The sequence below is a fragment of the Dasypus novemcinctus genome, chromosome 4 (genome assembly GCF_030445035.2).
Source record: "Dasypus novemcinctus isolate mDasNov1 chromosome 4, mDasNov1.1.hap2, whole genome shotgun sequence".
Classification (NCBI taxonomy): Eukaryota; Metazoa; Chordata; class Mammalia; order Cingulata; family Dasypodidae; genus Dasypus; species Dasypus novemcinctus.
In genome coordinates, this window is record NC_080676.1 from 144435254 (window position 1) to 144450863 (window position 15610).

General features: G+C 37.1%; 1 protein-coding gene across 2 annotated transcripts in view; it reads left to right on the top strand.

The window, feature by feature from the left end:
• The window catches only part of JAM2 (junctional adhesion molecule 2), a 99431-nt gene that overhangs the window by 41367 nt on the left and 42454 nt on the right, over positions 1-15610 (top strand). The gene's annotated exons all lie outside the window — the stretch shown is intronic.

The window sequence follows — 15610 nt, forward strand, 5'->3', positions numbered from 1 at the left end:
AGTTCAAAATTTGGATCTGAACACAAAAGAGTACATATTAGTACTAGTCGTTGCCAGAGGTGAGGTTGGAGGGGCAAAAGGAAACTTTGGGGACTATGAAAATGTCTTGTCTTGACCGTGGTGGCAGTTTTATGGATGTATTCATGAATTGCATAATTTGAATAAATACAGTTTATTGCATATAAATTTATTTCAATTTTCAAAACTAGGGGCCTTAGTTTGTGGACCATTCACATATGGAAATCATTAGCTTTATCTTGTAATTGAAGCCTTGAACACACCAAAAAAATACCCAAGGAAAGCATGTAGATGGAGGAACCCTAGGGAGTGTGAAAATTCAGTGGCCAATCTGAGTGATAGGATGCAGAAAAGGAGAGCAGGGAAGCTCTCCCTTAAATGTAACAAATCATAAAATGCTGTTTGACTTTGTAAAGTGGTTTTGAGAGAACAGTCTGGAATGTTACCTACAGTTTTTACAACAAACCTTCCTAGCTGCAGCAAGATTTAAGAGAGACCTTGAAGGTTAGGGAGAATTTTAATGGCAAGGACAGAACACTCCCACCACACCTGCCCTCAAAGTGAACGTACTGTGAAAAAAGATGAGGAAGACTAAATGAATGTGGCCTTCGTCTTTGAGGAGACATGGCTCTGAGGAGGGTGCTTATTTAGTTTTAAAGGGTTTGTAAGGGGTTTGTAAAGGGTTTTAAAAGGGGTTTTAAAGGGTTTGTAAAGGGTTTGAGTTTGTAAGGTGGCTCTAGATCAACATTCTTGGAACATAATTGCCTATGAAACTTTTTTTTTTTTAATTAGAGTATATTGCTGGGCCTCCAAAAAGAAAATCTGAGATACCAAATATATGTATATATTAAAGAAGACACCAAAAAGTAATTTATCCATATAAATAGATCAAACACTGATTATTATGCTATTTTAAGTTATTTATCAAAGCTTTAAAAAAGAGACTAATTTTATTTTTTTTTAAAGCCTACCTTGTTTTATTAAATTTAGAATTTTTATCAGTTGACAAGGATTTTTTAAACAAGAACAGTGATTTGTGGCTTTTGAAAATCACATTTTAGGTTACTATACTGAATGAGATTTCTGTATTGACTCCTCCTGTCATTTGTGGCTTCAAGTATATTTTGTAATTTTTTTTTTCCTGCAAAGTAATGTGAAAGTTGATTCTGCATGGTTATGTGAAGGACTAAATGTATTTAGTTTCAAAATTGACTGCCTCAAAATCTTCCTTGTTTAATCTCGTGCAGCTCGTCCCCTGACTTAAAAAAAGTTAAGCGTGTAACTCTTTACATTCCATTTCATCATTTCCACAATTCATTTCATTTCCATTCATTCATTAAATATGTATTATCTACTGCATACCAAGCTTTGTTCTTGGCCCTGGGGGATTTTCATAAAGAGACTAAAGTTCCCTGGGCTCAACACACAGGTGTATTATATATTAATGTATGTTAGAAAATGATAAGTGGTATGGAAAAAAGAAAAATCAAGCCAGGATAAAATAATCAGGAGTGGGGAGGGTGAAAGGTTGGGGTGAAAGTTGGGTTGTGATCAGAGTAGACATCATTAAAAGGCGTCATTTGAGCAAAGATTTGAAGAAGTGAGGGATTATTAGATATCTGTGAGAAGAGTCTTCTAAGAAGAGAAAATAGACAGTCTGGCCTTTTTGAGGATGAAAAAAGAGGCCAGTGTCCTGGAAGAAGAGGAAAGGGGGGATGTAGAGGAAAGTTAGTTAGAAAGGCTATGAGGACCAGATTGTACAGGGTTTTCGAGGGGAAAGGAAGGCTTTTTACCTTTATTCTGAAGGAAAGAGAGTTAGTCCAAGGTTTTGAGCATAAGAGTGCCATGATCTTACTTAATTTTTTAAAGAATTCCTCTTGGCAGATGTGTCGAGATTCTAGAGGAGCAGAAAAGCTAGTCAGGAGGCTATTGCAGCAATTCAGGCAGTTCAGGCAGGGGTGATAGCAGAGGAAGTACTGAGAAGGGTCAGATTCTGGATGAATTTTTTTTTTACAAATCAATTCTTGATACCTATTTATAAAGCATAAATCCAGCCAAAGTGTAATCAATGATATTTGGTACAATCACATATTTGTGCATTCTTAGAGCACTTTCATTATTCCAATAATAATAAACAATAAACAAAACTCCTTACCTCTCAATCTCTCTATGCTTCCCCTGCTGTACATAGCTGCTGTTTTTTCCTTCTCTCTAGTATATTTGTATTTATATTTTGTAAAAAGTTTTATATATGTAATATCACCCTTACATTGTTTTACATGAGGTTTTACTATCTAATACAGTCCCATGTTACAGTTGTGACATGACCTTAGACATTCCCTTTCAACCTCTGTCATACCCAACAATAGCAGAGCTAGTTACAAACACCATAATGTGCTCTTACTATTTCCAAAGATTTACAAACAACCTTTTTACCAATTCAGATTAACCTTCAGCTTTCCATTCTCTACCCTCTGTATTAGTCAGCCAAAGGGGTGCTGATGCAAAATACCAGAAATTGGTTGGTTTTTATAAAGGGTATTTATTTGGGGTAGAAGCTTACAGATACCAGGCCATAAAGCATAAGTTACTTCCCTCACCAAAGTCTATTTGGAGCAAGATGGCTACCGACATCGGCGAGGGTTCAGGCTTCCTAGGTTCCTATGTTCCTGGGGCTTGCTTTTCTCTAGGTCCAAGTTTCCTTTCTTCCAGGGGCTTCTTTCTCTTTCCTCTGCATGCTGACTTCCCAGGGCTCCAGCTTAAGTCTTCAGCATCAAACTCCAACATCAGAAAACCCCCACATCAAAAGCTCCAACTCTGCCCTTTGCCATGCCTTTTATCTGTTAGTCCCCACCCACCAAGGGGTGGGGAATCAATGCCCTAATGATGTGACCCAATTAAAGCCCTAATCATAACTCAATCATGCCCAGATACAGATCAGATTACAAGCATAATCCAATATTTCTTTTTGGAATTCATCAATTATATCAAACTGCCACACCCTCCTATTTTCTGGTGACCTGTATTCTAATTATTAACTCCATGAGTTTACACAATATATTTTGTTCTTAATAGCGCAATCATACAGTGTTTGTCCTTTTGTGTCTGGCTTGCTTCACTCAACATAATGTCCCCCAGGTTCATCTGGATAAATTTTGAAGATAGAGCCAAGAGGATTTGCTGATGAACTGGATGTGGGCTGTGATAAACAGCCATGAAGGATGACTTCAAGGTTTTCGGCCAGAACAAGAGGAATGAAAGAGTCATCATCATCTGAGGTTGGGAAGGCCATGGTTTGGAGCAGGTTTGGAAAAGGAGATGAGATTGACCATTGATTTTGAAATGTCTGTTTAACCTTCAAGTGGCTAGGTTGAATAGGGTTTGGATCTGAGTCCAGAGTTCAGTAGAGGAATCTAGACTGCAGAGATATAAATTTGGGAGTTTATAGCATCTGGTAGTACTTCATGCCTTAAGTCTGGAAAATATCTTTAAGGAAGGACGTACAGACAGAAAAGAGGAAATGATCAAGGATAAGAGCCCCGAGAAGGAAAAACAGGAAAGGGTGTTGTCCTGGATGGTAAGTGCAGAAAATGTATCAAGGAGAAGGGTGTGATGAGTTGTGAGAGTCTAGGTAGATAGGGAAGGCATCATCATGATTCATGTCGAAGTGGTTGTAACCATCCCAATGTTTCATCTTGAGTACAAAAGAAAAAGTAGAATTTAAACCTAGAACTTCCCACTCTAAGCAGCCCCTACAATGGAGAAATCATGCTAATCATTTTAAAAAGTGTAACTCTTGTAACTCATTTCCATATTTCTATAGTCTATCCTAATACACGATTACTGTAGAATCAATTTTTGAAACTCTAAATTTGTATCACCAGATTGGATAAAATACAATGTGGAGTGTGAGGAGGGGGAAGAAAAACAGTATTTATAGAGAATCTACAACTAATATTTATAGAGAATATTAAGAGGTCAAGACCTAGCCAAGCAACTATTGACTTTATTTAATGTAATATTTACAGCAGTGAAGGATTTATTTTACTAAAAAGTAACTGACACTCAGAAAGTTAGGGCTATTACTTGCCCAAGGTGATATGATTAGTAATTCATAGCTCTGGGTTGCAAATACAGCTCTGTCTAATTTCCTGTATTGTCACTTGTGACTTCTGAAGGCCAAAAATGCTTGTTTCCTTCCGTAATAATAACTAGGCCCCATTTAAAATAGACTCCACTTTCCTCATCCATCTAGGCTTTAGTGTTGCTTTTTATGAGATATCCAATTGTATTTAATCAAACGGTCCAGCTGTTGAAAATGATGGTTGTAGAATAATTTTAAGCTTTTTACCCCAATTACTGTGAAGTCAGTTCTGATCTGATATACTTCATCAAAAACTGAAATGCTAAGACTTACTCGACGTAACGTCCAAATATTTGGTTGACTCTGTCACAAATCCAGTCATCCTAAGGCTAGCACAATTCCAAATAACCATTTCATCTGAATTATATTATAACAATCAGAGTCTAGCAAACCATGTTTGGACATGAATCCCTTTGTTCCTCTTTGTAATGCTTGATCTGAATGAGTTCCAAAAATTAATAGCCAGTGAATCTCTAATCACCCAGGATATAGGTCCAAAGTCCCCAGTGATTTGTGTCCAGATGTTCATTAAACCATTCCTTTTACTGGTCTAATTGACAGAACTGGTAAGTATGTTTTGGTGTTAGATTACAGTTGGTTGTGTAGACCAATTTTGAGACAGAAAAGTGAGTCAAAAGAACTCTCTCTACCAAAGGAGAAGAGAAATTATAGTCCCTCGATTTGGACCACTCTAGAAATTAGGGTAACTAATTCAGAGCAGTCTTTCCTGACAGTTGTAAATTATGGCAGTTAAGCAAAGTCAACCCATTGTTTCCATTTTCTGACCTTCAAAATAAACAGTTCTTTTTCCTGTGGCTTCCGGAAGACTAATCAAAGGAAGCAAGAAGGAACAATACGCTGGAAAGGTTTCTCTTAGTTTTCAAATCTCTTTTTCAGTCATAGAATTTAATTAGTAACACATGTAATGAAATGTAAGGGCTAAAGTTTTGATGAGTCATTATCCTGGAGGAGTGTTGAAAAATAAAATCCTTATAACTCATATTTTAAGAATTAAGGTTGATGGAGACAGAGTGAGAGCTAAGTTTTTAATAAAAGCAGTTCTTCTAAAATTTTTAATAAAGGTTAAACTATCAGAGAATGATGACTGGATGCTATATTCTTTATCCCAGCTTTGCAGGTAATCAAATCTAGAAAGTGAAATAAGCTTTTTAATATGGAGAAGCCCATAATTGTATGCAAGGATGGGTAAATTGGGTCCTTCTTTAGGAGAAATAATACAAAAAAATACCTTACTCTTACAAATTTAACAAAAGGAGTACACGTTGATGGGCCCTCCTTATTCCTATCCCCACAACCCCAGTATCTTGTGAGGTCCCATATTTAAGCCTCATTACCTTCATGGTGAATCTGCCCCATTTATTGTGCCTATTCATTTTATTTATCAATCTTGTAATTCAGAAAAAAACTGAAAATATGATCAGTGGGATCTTCTTAAGAAATGCAAAGATGGCCACATTTGCAGATTATAAATTTAACAGATTGGTGATTTCAGAGAACCCTTTTAACACTTTTTTTATGCTAATGCCTACAAAACACTGTTTGTATCATATCTCCATGTTTGTGGCTTCCAAAAGTGAAAACATTTGACACATTGAACTGTTGTTATTGATTCCAGAAATTCACTCATTAAGGCAGAGAAATAAAACTCAGAAAGTCTGGAGAAAAATTAAAACAATACTAAATATCCATGGAAGGTGGGGGGTGGAAGGGAGCTTAGTAGATGGGAGAGTTCTGTTTTCTCACGTATGTTGCTTAATTGGTTTTGTAAGTATCAAATGACTGTGACGTAAACATTTCATTATCCCCTGAGTCATCTATGTATGTACCAATTATATTTGGACTTTCAGTACCGGGGTTCCTAGATTCTCACGTGATTCAGAATAAGGGTTCAGAAATCAAGTTCCGAAACTCAGTTTTAGCCATTTTCCCAGCGCCTGTCAAACTCCAGAGAAATTATTCACAATACCTAATCTCAAAAATTATTTATGTGACAATTATATTAGTATGTTTATTCATACCAAGAAGTATAACTACTAAATGATGGTAGAGCTGGGTTTTTTATCCATATTGACAGACCATATTGAGATCTGTGAGTTAGTGGGTAATTCCATTTTCAGATTAAAGCCTAATGAGTAATCTTAAATTGAGATGTCATCAAGCCCTTGAAACCTGATGTGCCCTCTCTACTGTAGGGATGCACCTGTGACACAACCTAGACCCAGGTAGGAGAGACACTTAGGTTTGTTATTCTTCCCCACTCCCATTTTGGTGCTCTTTGCCATCATGCCATAGGTCTATTTTTGTATCTGACATCTTTAATAACAATTTCCTTTTTTTATATTAATAAAATTTTAGGGGCATTATTTCCTTAATCTCAGGGGGGACCAATTAGAACATAGAATAGTCAACATCAGTGGCTTCCATTGAGCTAATTAGCATCAATTTTGGAAAGTGACATTTCTTCATCTTGTCTTGGGAGTCTGCAGGATTTGAGTGACTTTTGCTATCAATCTAAAATCTATATTAATATCTCTGATGAAAGAATTATGCCCGGCTGAGATTGTCACTTAGGGAATATCAAGAAAGATTGCTGCTTCCTAAAATGACTTTGTTCATGTCCTTTTGGGGAGTATCTGGTGAGAAATGCAACTATGGATGGCTTTCCTATGCCATTGACCACCACTAAACCTTTGAAGATGTGCTGAAGAATTTTTTTTTTTTGAAATTTTGAGCACTTACTTTACTTTGAGAACTTAATTTACTTTATTTTGATCTAATATCACCTGAAAAATTTAACCATCCATTTGTTTGGGCAACAGAATGACCTGAAAGTTTCCTGAATTTACTTATGCTTATAACTTATGTGAAAACAACTTTATACTCATCACGGAAACAATAACCCCTCTTATTCTCAAATTATTAAAGAAGTGTAAAAGGAGGTAGGGTACATAAAACTTCAGAGCAACATATGTTAAATACAAATGGTTCATTCAAATTAGTTCATTCACGATAAACTTTTGTCTATTTTTTTTTCAGGAGCACAGTAGAAACTTTTAATTACACTTCAAAGACTTTGTACAGTGTAAGAGTGAATATTCACTGTTAATATCCACACGAGTCCACAGTGCATCTACGTTTTCATCCCCCTGTCCCCCAGAAGTTTTCTGTCTTGCCCAGTCTTCCAAGTTTCTTCTACAGTTTTGCCTTTAGACCAATACATCAAAAAATTCCACCTAGTCTGGTATCTAGTTCTGGGGAACAGAAGCACGTTGTAGTATCTCCACCAAGACATGTTTTCGTTAAACCCAATTCCAGTCCCTAAATTGTAAGATGGGAAAGTGGGGGCCAGGGTTCACTTTAATAATATACGCATGTCCTTTAAAACTCTGGGTGTGTGTGAGTGGGTGAGAGTGAGAGAGAAAATATTTGTCTATTAATACTGACAGTTAAAATGGCAATTTGTAATATACTGTCCAAATATTTTCTTTATGACTCTAAAACTTAAAAATGAATGTGAGGCCTTTCACAATGTCTGGCAGTGTCATGTTTGGTACTACTCTCTCCCAATGTCTTGCACTGAGTTGAGAGAGAGAGAGTGAGAGAGAGGACTGTGGAGCTAGACTAACTGGAAGTTCACCTTGGCTGCCCTGCTTTCTAACAGCGTGACCTTGAGCAAGCTACTCAACCTCCCTCAATTGTCACATCTGTCAAATGAGGACATTAACACAGCGGAATCACATCTTACTTAGATATCAGGTTCTTAAGGAGAAAATTAATTCATAGTCAAAATCACCCTTAAATTTTGTAGATCATTAACTCACCAAAAACGTAAGCCACTGGTAGGTAGCTCTAAAGTCAAATGCTTTTTTAGTTTCTCCTTACACTTTTGTTTTGACTTCCCTTTCCCCGAAAAGACGATATTAGTGTCTCCTTAAGAGGAAGGGCTGCAATATCTAATTTGAGGGACCAGAGGACGTGTGTCTGTCTGTCTTTCACTGTCTTCTCCCCCCCCCCCCCAAGAGCTAGTGGTTGAATTATAGCAAAAGAGATGAACATATACTCCTAACTCCCTCCTCATTTGGAGTATTTTTTCCCCATATAAAAAAATAAATTCTTTGGTGGTATTGTTACTGCTAGACCTGTGCAAATGTTTATATTTGTCAGTAACATTTTATGTCATTGATTATCAATCCATGACTACTGAGTTTAATTTTTGAAAATTTACAAAAATCGTTTGTATTCACAATTTTCATAGTTTGATTTTATATGTGATACTATCTGTACTGTACTATTTTTTCTTTTATCATTTTACTTTGAAATAATTTCAAATTTACAGTAAATTGCAAAATATACCATACTTTTAAAACAAACAAAAAACCACTAAAACATTTCAAGTTTTCTTAATCATTTTTCAATTAATAGTATTAATTTAAACAATGCATTTTGTAGTAATTTTTTAAAAATTCTGGTAGAATAAAGTGGGGTCTGTTTTTATTAAACCAGATTATTTTAGATGAGTAATGAAGAATACTAGAACTTTTATTGTTAAAGTTGGACAGAAAGCAGAAACAGTTTATTTTACTAGGAATTATTTGACTTGGAGTTGTTAGATGTTATAGAAATAATCATCTCTTAACCTCATTTTATGAACTTCTGCCAGTGATTTTGTAACATATCCATAGGTACTAAAGATATTTTGTAGCTAACTTTAAAACAATTGTTGGCCTTAAACAGTAGGCCTACATGACAGTTTTTGTTTATTTTTCTTTTTAATTTATTCTGGAAATGTGAAGAAAAAATAGAAATAATTTCAAGAGAACAGCCTACAGATACTCTTCTTAACATCAGTATAAAATCTAACATTTTGTCTTAATGAAAATAATTATTCCTAGGTAGAAGTTATAAAAATAAAAGTGAATTCTAAGCTTAGAAGGACTGGAACAAGGTAGAAATCTCATCAGTAATTTTTTTCAAAGATTCAGAATCTTTGAACCATATAACTTTTTTTGTTTGTTTTTGGTTTTTTCCTCCCCTTCCCTACCTACCCCACCCCCTCCCCCCAGTTGTCTGCTCTGTGTGTCCATTTGCTGTGTGTTCTTCTGTTTCTGTTTGTATTCTTGTCAGTGGCACCAGGAATCTGTGTCTCTTTTTGTTGCGCCATCTTGCTGCGTCAGCTCTCCATGTGTGCAGCGTCACTCCTGGGCAGGTTGCACTTTTCTTGCACTGGGTGGCTCTCCTTATGGGGCACAGTCCTTGCATGTGGGGCTCCCCTACATGGGGAACACCGCTGCGTGGCACAGTACCCCTTGTGCACATCAGCACTGCGTGTGGACCAGCTCATCACACGGGTCAGGAGGCCCTGGGTTTGAACCCTGGACGTCACATGTGGTAGCTGGATGCTCTATCCATTGAGCCAAATCTGCTTCCCTGAGCCATATAATTTTGTTTAAACAAGTTCAACATATGTCCATATTTTAACTATTTTCAAGTAAACCCTGAAATAAATAGAATAAGAGGAAGCAGCAAGATACCTAGAAAAAGATATGTTTATCATGGCAAAAAATAATTACCTACTAAGAAATTACTACTTATTTATTGTTTTATTTAAAAATTGTCCCCTTTATAATTTTTTTGCCTTTATATTTTTGCCAATTCATCTAATCTTCTTGTCTTTTAGTGTCTGGAACACAGTTTTTTCCTATATATATATTTTCAATTTATGAGGAAATGAATAAAATTCCTAAAGTTAACAGCTATTTTCCATAGAACTGTGAAAGTGATTTTTTAAAATTTACAAAATTTAAAGGAAATTTTAGCAAGTAGAAAATGGGAATAAAGAAAGAGAGAGAATGACTCAACCCAGTGTTTTCCTACCACAGATTATACTAAAGCTTGCCTCAAGTGAAAAAAAGCAAGAGTCTACCGAAGAAAATAAACATTCTCAGTAGGCAGCTTGCTCCTTAAAAAGTTCAAAGATATGATGTGGAGGGAACAAAGATCATCTTTCCTATTTTGCTGAGATTTTCCCCCTCTGCTGGTTTCTAGGGAATATGAGTCTTCACCGTTTTCTCTAAAGAGTGTAGCAAAATAGTTCAACACTGCGAGGATTGCCAGTCATAATTGGAGCCTCTCTGAGGACTCTCACATATTACTAGAGGAGAAATGAGAATTTTCAAAGTGGTCTACAAAGAAGTTACACAGAAAAATGATTTAGAATCAGAATCACTGGCAAAAAACGTGCAGGGATCACGTCCTTAGATGTTGGTGTAATGCAACAAGAATGTATGAGGTCCTGCCGTTTCCACAACTGACAAGCAAAGATCTGGCCTGGCCAGCTCAGTGACTTCCCTTCCCTGCTCTCTGAAGATCTGGACTCTACCTTTGGATTCTGTGAAATAAAATCAGGGAAGGAGAAGAGAAGCTGGATAAGAAAGGCACACTGTGGGTGGGGGAAGATTTTCAGAGAATTATGGGAAAAGAAAAAAAAGAACAGCTAGTGTGTGGACAGAAGCACATGGAAAGGGGTGAGGAGAAGATGAAAAAAGATTGCTTGGCCCCTTCATGGTTTCTGTAATAGGTACATAAGAGTTGTTTGAAATTACTTTTGGTAACCCTGACATTGCTTTAGACTGAACCACTCGGGGTACCATTTTATACAGATGTATTTATAGTTGTCAGTAAAAAGAAACTGTTCAGTCCTACACTCTTCACTTCGACATCAGATTTGCTATTTCCCCAAGATGTTTGCAATTTAGTGATTTAGAACCTCAGGAGTTGAACAGTGTTGGACAGAGGAGGTACACATTTGAGGCCAATGGATTTTTGAGGTTTATAATTCCCCAATCAGATTGCTGTTTACCTTTCTAAGTGAGAAAGAAAGGAGGAAAAACTTCTCCAGAATAGCATTTGTTCCTAAAGACTGATAAAGTCTAGCACAGTGAAAGATTAATTTATATATGTTGGTATGCATATATATGAATAAATTTCTTTAAAAGCCTCCATTTTATGTGAGAGGTTTTTCTCTCCTTCCCAGATGTGTAATAAATCATCTATCATGGTTAAGAAATTCTGATCTCATTTGGAGCTTTCAAAATCCTTTAACTCATGGGTTATTGTTCTCCTCAGTCTATTGATTCCTGGTTCTTCAAACAAATTGCAAGTCTGTGGTTCTCAACCAGGAGTGATTCTGCTCCCCCCAGGGGCCATTTGGCAATGTCTGAAGATCTTTTTGATGGTAATGACTGGTTGAGAGTGTTTCTGGCATCTACTGGGTAGAAACCAGGTATACAGATAAATCTGGGCAGTCAATAAGAGAGAGATGGCAGTGTGACAGAGGCAAAGATTGAGTAATGCTGCCACAAGCCAAGCAATGCCATAGATTTCCAGCTACCCTACCTGTGGTGGTTTGAAGCTATATGTACTCCAGGAACATATGTTCCTAGACTTAACACATTCCTGCAGGTGTGAACCCACTGTAGGTAAGACTTTTTGATGAGGTTACTTCAGTTAAGGTGTGGCCCACCTTAACCCACATGGGTCTTAATCCTATTACTGGGGTCCTTTATAAGCAGAACAAAATTCAGACAGAGAAGGAAAGCCACAGGAAGCAAGAAGCTGAAATTCAGCAGAACCCAAAAGATAATGAGAGACTGCCATGTGTACTGCCATATGGCAAAGAGCCCAGGATCAAGAATCAGTGGCAACCAGTAATGGAATGCAAGTCTTCAGGAAGAAAGTGTTGCCTGATGATGCCTCAATTTAGACTTTCTCTTAGCCTCAAAATGGTGAGCTAATAAATTGCCATTGTTTAAGCCAACCTATTTCATGGTACTTGCTTGAGCAGTCCAGGAAACTAAAACAAAATTTTGGTACTAAAAGAGGGGGTGTTGCTATTGCAAATACCAAAGATTTGGGAATGGCTTTGGAATTGGGTAATGGGTAGAGGCTGGAAGAAATGTGAAATGCTTAATAGAAAAAGCCTAGATTGCTTTGAAGAGATGGTTGGTAGAAATATGGATGCTAAAGGTACTTTCCCAAAGACCTTTGAAGGAAATGACAAATGTGTTATTGGAAATTGTAAGAAAGGCAATTCATGTTATAAAGTAGCAGAGGACATGGCTAAATTGAGTTCTGATGTCAGATGGTAGGCAGAACTTGAAAGTGATGAAAATGAATCTTACATATTTAGTTGAGAATGTTCCCAATCTAAATGTGGAAAGTGCTGCCTGGTTTCTCCTTGCAGGCTATGGTAAAATGCAAGAAGAAAGGGATACACTGAAGAGTGAACTCTTAAGCACAAAAAAGCCAAAAATTCATGATTTGGACCCCTGTGAACTACATGCAAAGTTGATAAGTTTTTTTTGGTGAAATTTGTATGAGTGACTCACTGCCAGCCTGCACTAAAAGGGACAGAGAGAGAACAAATTGAAGGAAGAATGACTTCAAGGACAGAACCATGGAAACCAAGGTCTGGACCAAAGTTGTCTCCTCAGGCCAAAAGAGCAGGTCCATCCATGTGTCTGGAAAGGGCAGGTCCACTCTAGCACTGAGAGGGGGCAGGCCTTCCATCCTGTAGTTTAGGGAGTGTGCTGCCACCCCAATGCTCAGACATGGTAGGGCCTTCTGTCCTAGGGTTGTGGAGATGGTGGCCGCCATCTTGATGCCCAGAAAGGATAGAGCCTTTACTCCAGTGTTCAGGGAGAGCATGGCCATTGTGCAAGCACTTGGAAGGAGTGGGGCTGCTGCACCATCAGGCCCACAGGAAAATACACTGAACTATAGATGGCTCATAGATCTTGAAATCTAATCAAGTTTGCCCTGATGATTTTCAGAATTGCTTGTAACGCATGACCCCTGTTTTCTGTCCACTTTTCTTCTCATTGAAATGGGAATGTCTATCTTATGCCTGTTCCTCCATTGTATTTTGGAAGCACATAACTTGTTTTCTCGATTTCACAATTCCATAGACAGAAACGAATTGGTCTGCCCCAAGACAGACTTAACTTAATTGACTTTGATGAGAATTTATACTTAGCATTCTTGCTGAAATGACTTAAAGTTTTTGAGATGTTGTGATAGAATGAAAGTATTTTGCATGTGGAAAGAACATGTCTTTTTGGGGCCCAAAGGATGAGGTGTGGAAGTTTGGAGCTGTATGTACTCCAAAAAAGCATGTTCTTAGTCCATATCTGTATGTGTGAACCCATTGTAAGTAGCACTTTTTGATGAGGTTACTTCAGTCAAGTAGTGGCCTGCCTCAATCAGGATGGGTCTTAATCCTATTACCAGAGTCTTGTATAAGTGTAATGAAATTCAGAGAGAGAAAGTCACAGGAAGCAAGAAGCTGAAATTCAGTGGACACTGGAAGAGAATGAAGAGACCAGGAGAGGCTGCCATGTGCATTGCCTTGTGACAGAGGAGCCAAGGACTACCAGCAGCCAACCACAGAAAACCAGTCTTTAGACTTTCTTTTAGTCTCAAAACTGTAAGCTAATACATTTCTATTGGTTAAATGGATGCATTGCATTGTATTTGCTTGAACAATCAAGGAAAATAAAGCACCACCAAAAGCCAGGAGGGAGGTTTGGAACTGATTCTCCCATTTAGGAGAAACTGTGACCCTACTGACACTTGGTTTTGAACTTCTAGCCTCGAGAACTGTGAGACAATAAGTTTGTGTTGTTTAGGCCTATTAGTCTGTGGTACTTTGTTATAGCAGCCCTGGCAAACTAAGATACCTACCAATGTTCATACTCTCCAACACCATCCAGTGGTATTTCTTTCAAGTCTGGGGAGAAGTTATATTTTACTCATGATAGTTCATCCTAAATGTTTGCTATCCATTTTTTCCATTTCCCTAAGGATGTGGGTTTTTAAACTGGACAAGATGTACTTTTTGGTGTGTGTCTCTCTCTGGTTTGGGCTGGCCACATCCCCTCCCTGAAGCAAAGAGCCCTTGGCTTTGTGAAGATGGGACAGTGCAAAGAAGGGAAAAGACAGTTATTTTAAAATATTGTCTTGGATGCCACAACTATTCTTACTCTAGAGAAAAAAATTGGTGAGTGAATGGATGAGAGGACACATCACAGGCAATACCTGTATTTCCTGGTAGGAGTGGCCACAGGGATTGTGGTGCCTTTGACAATGACAGGGATTGTAGGAAGAGAACAAAATTTATGGGCAAGCCATTGAGTTTAATTTTGCCAATGTGTTGTGATGCTTGTGGGAAATGAAGATGTAGATGTTCAGCAGAAAAAAGGGGGATTTATGACTTTAATCTCAGGAAATTATAGCTAGAGATAAGGATTTAGGAGTTTTCAGTAAAGAAATGGTAGTTGAGTGAATGAGAGAATAAAAGATTTTATAGAAGAGAGTGAGATGAGTTAGAAAAGCAGTGGGCTGATCTTGAGTCAATCTACAGACAAAGAAAGAGAAAAAAACTTCAAAGGAGATGGAATGAAGAGCCAAATTTGGGAAAGACAAGGAGGGAGTCATGTCACAGAATCTGATGGAGTCAACAGAGTCAGTTTTCACCTAGAGAGACCAAATATGAAGACAGAAAAGCCTCCATTGGTTTTGGAACAAATACCATCATTTGTGCCTGGGTGAAATCAGGGTCAGTAGGTCATATAAAGGCAGAAGACAGATGGTAGTATTAGCAGAGAAACAAGTATTGCTAGTAAATTGTAGACATATTTGTTCAATAAATAACCCTTGTTAGATTTTTCATGATCTTTTAAATTTGGTGCTAGATTATTTTATATATGATTTTTGGGTGAATAAGTAAGGATGGATTGGATTTTTTAACCTACATTTTTATCAGCATGAATGCTTTTCATTATTCTGATTTTGAAATAATTGACACCATTCTAATATTGTATGCTTACAACATCTTCCCCAAAGAAATGCTTGTCTTCAGGAATCCTTCATCAGTTATCAGTTTGATCTGATCCCATTTACTGGACTTTTCTCATTAGTGCACAATAAGGAGTAGGTTCATTCAGTTGTCAACAAATATTTCTTGAGCATTGACTTTATGTCAGTGACTGTTCTAAGCATTTGGTCTATATCAGAGAACAAAACTGACAAAAATTCTTGCCCTCATGGAATTTATATTTTAGAAACACATATTTAAAGGAAATGATTATTTAATTTTTAAAAAATCATGGTCATTCAACTGGACTATAGAATAACATCCATAAATAACACAAAGTGATACATGTCAAAGATTGAAGCAGCAAGTTTTGATCCTGGTTCTACTTTCTTGTTTAAGTCATAGTAATGCCTACATCACTAGGTCTTCTTTAACACTGAAATTTAGTGAACAGAAATAAATATCTGCAAGCCCCTTTTAAAATGGAAATGTCTTTGTAAGCTTAAGGTTGTAATGATATCTTCTTCATCATCATAATTACCATGGTATAATTA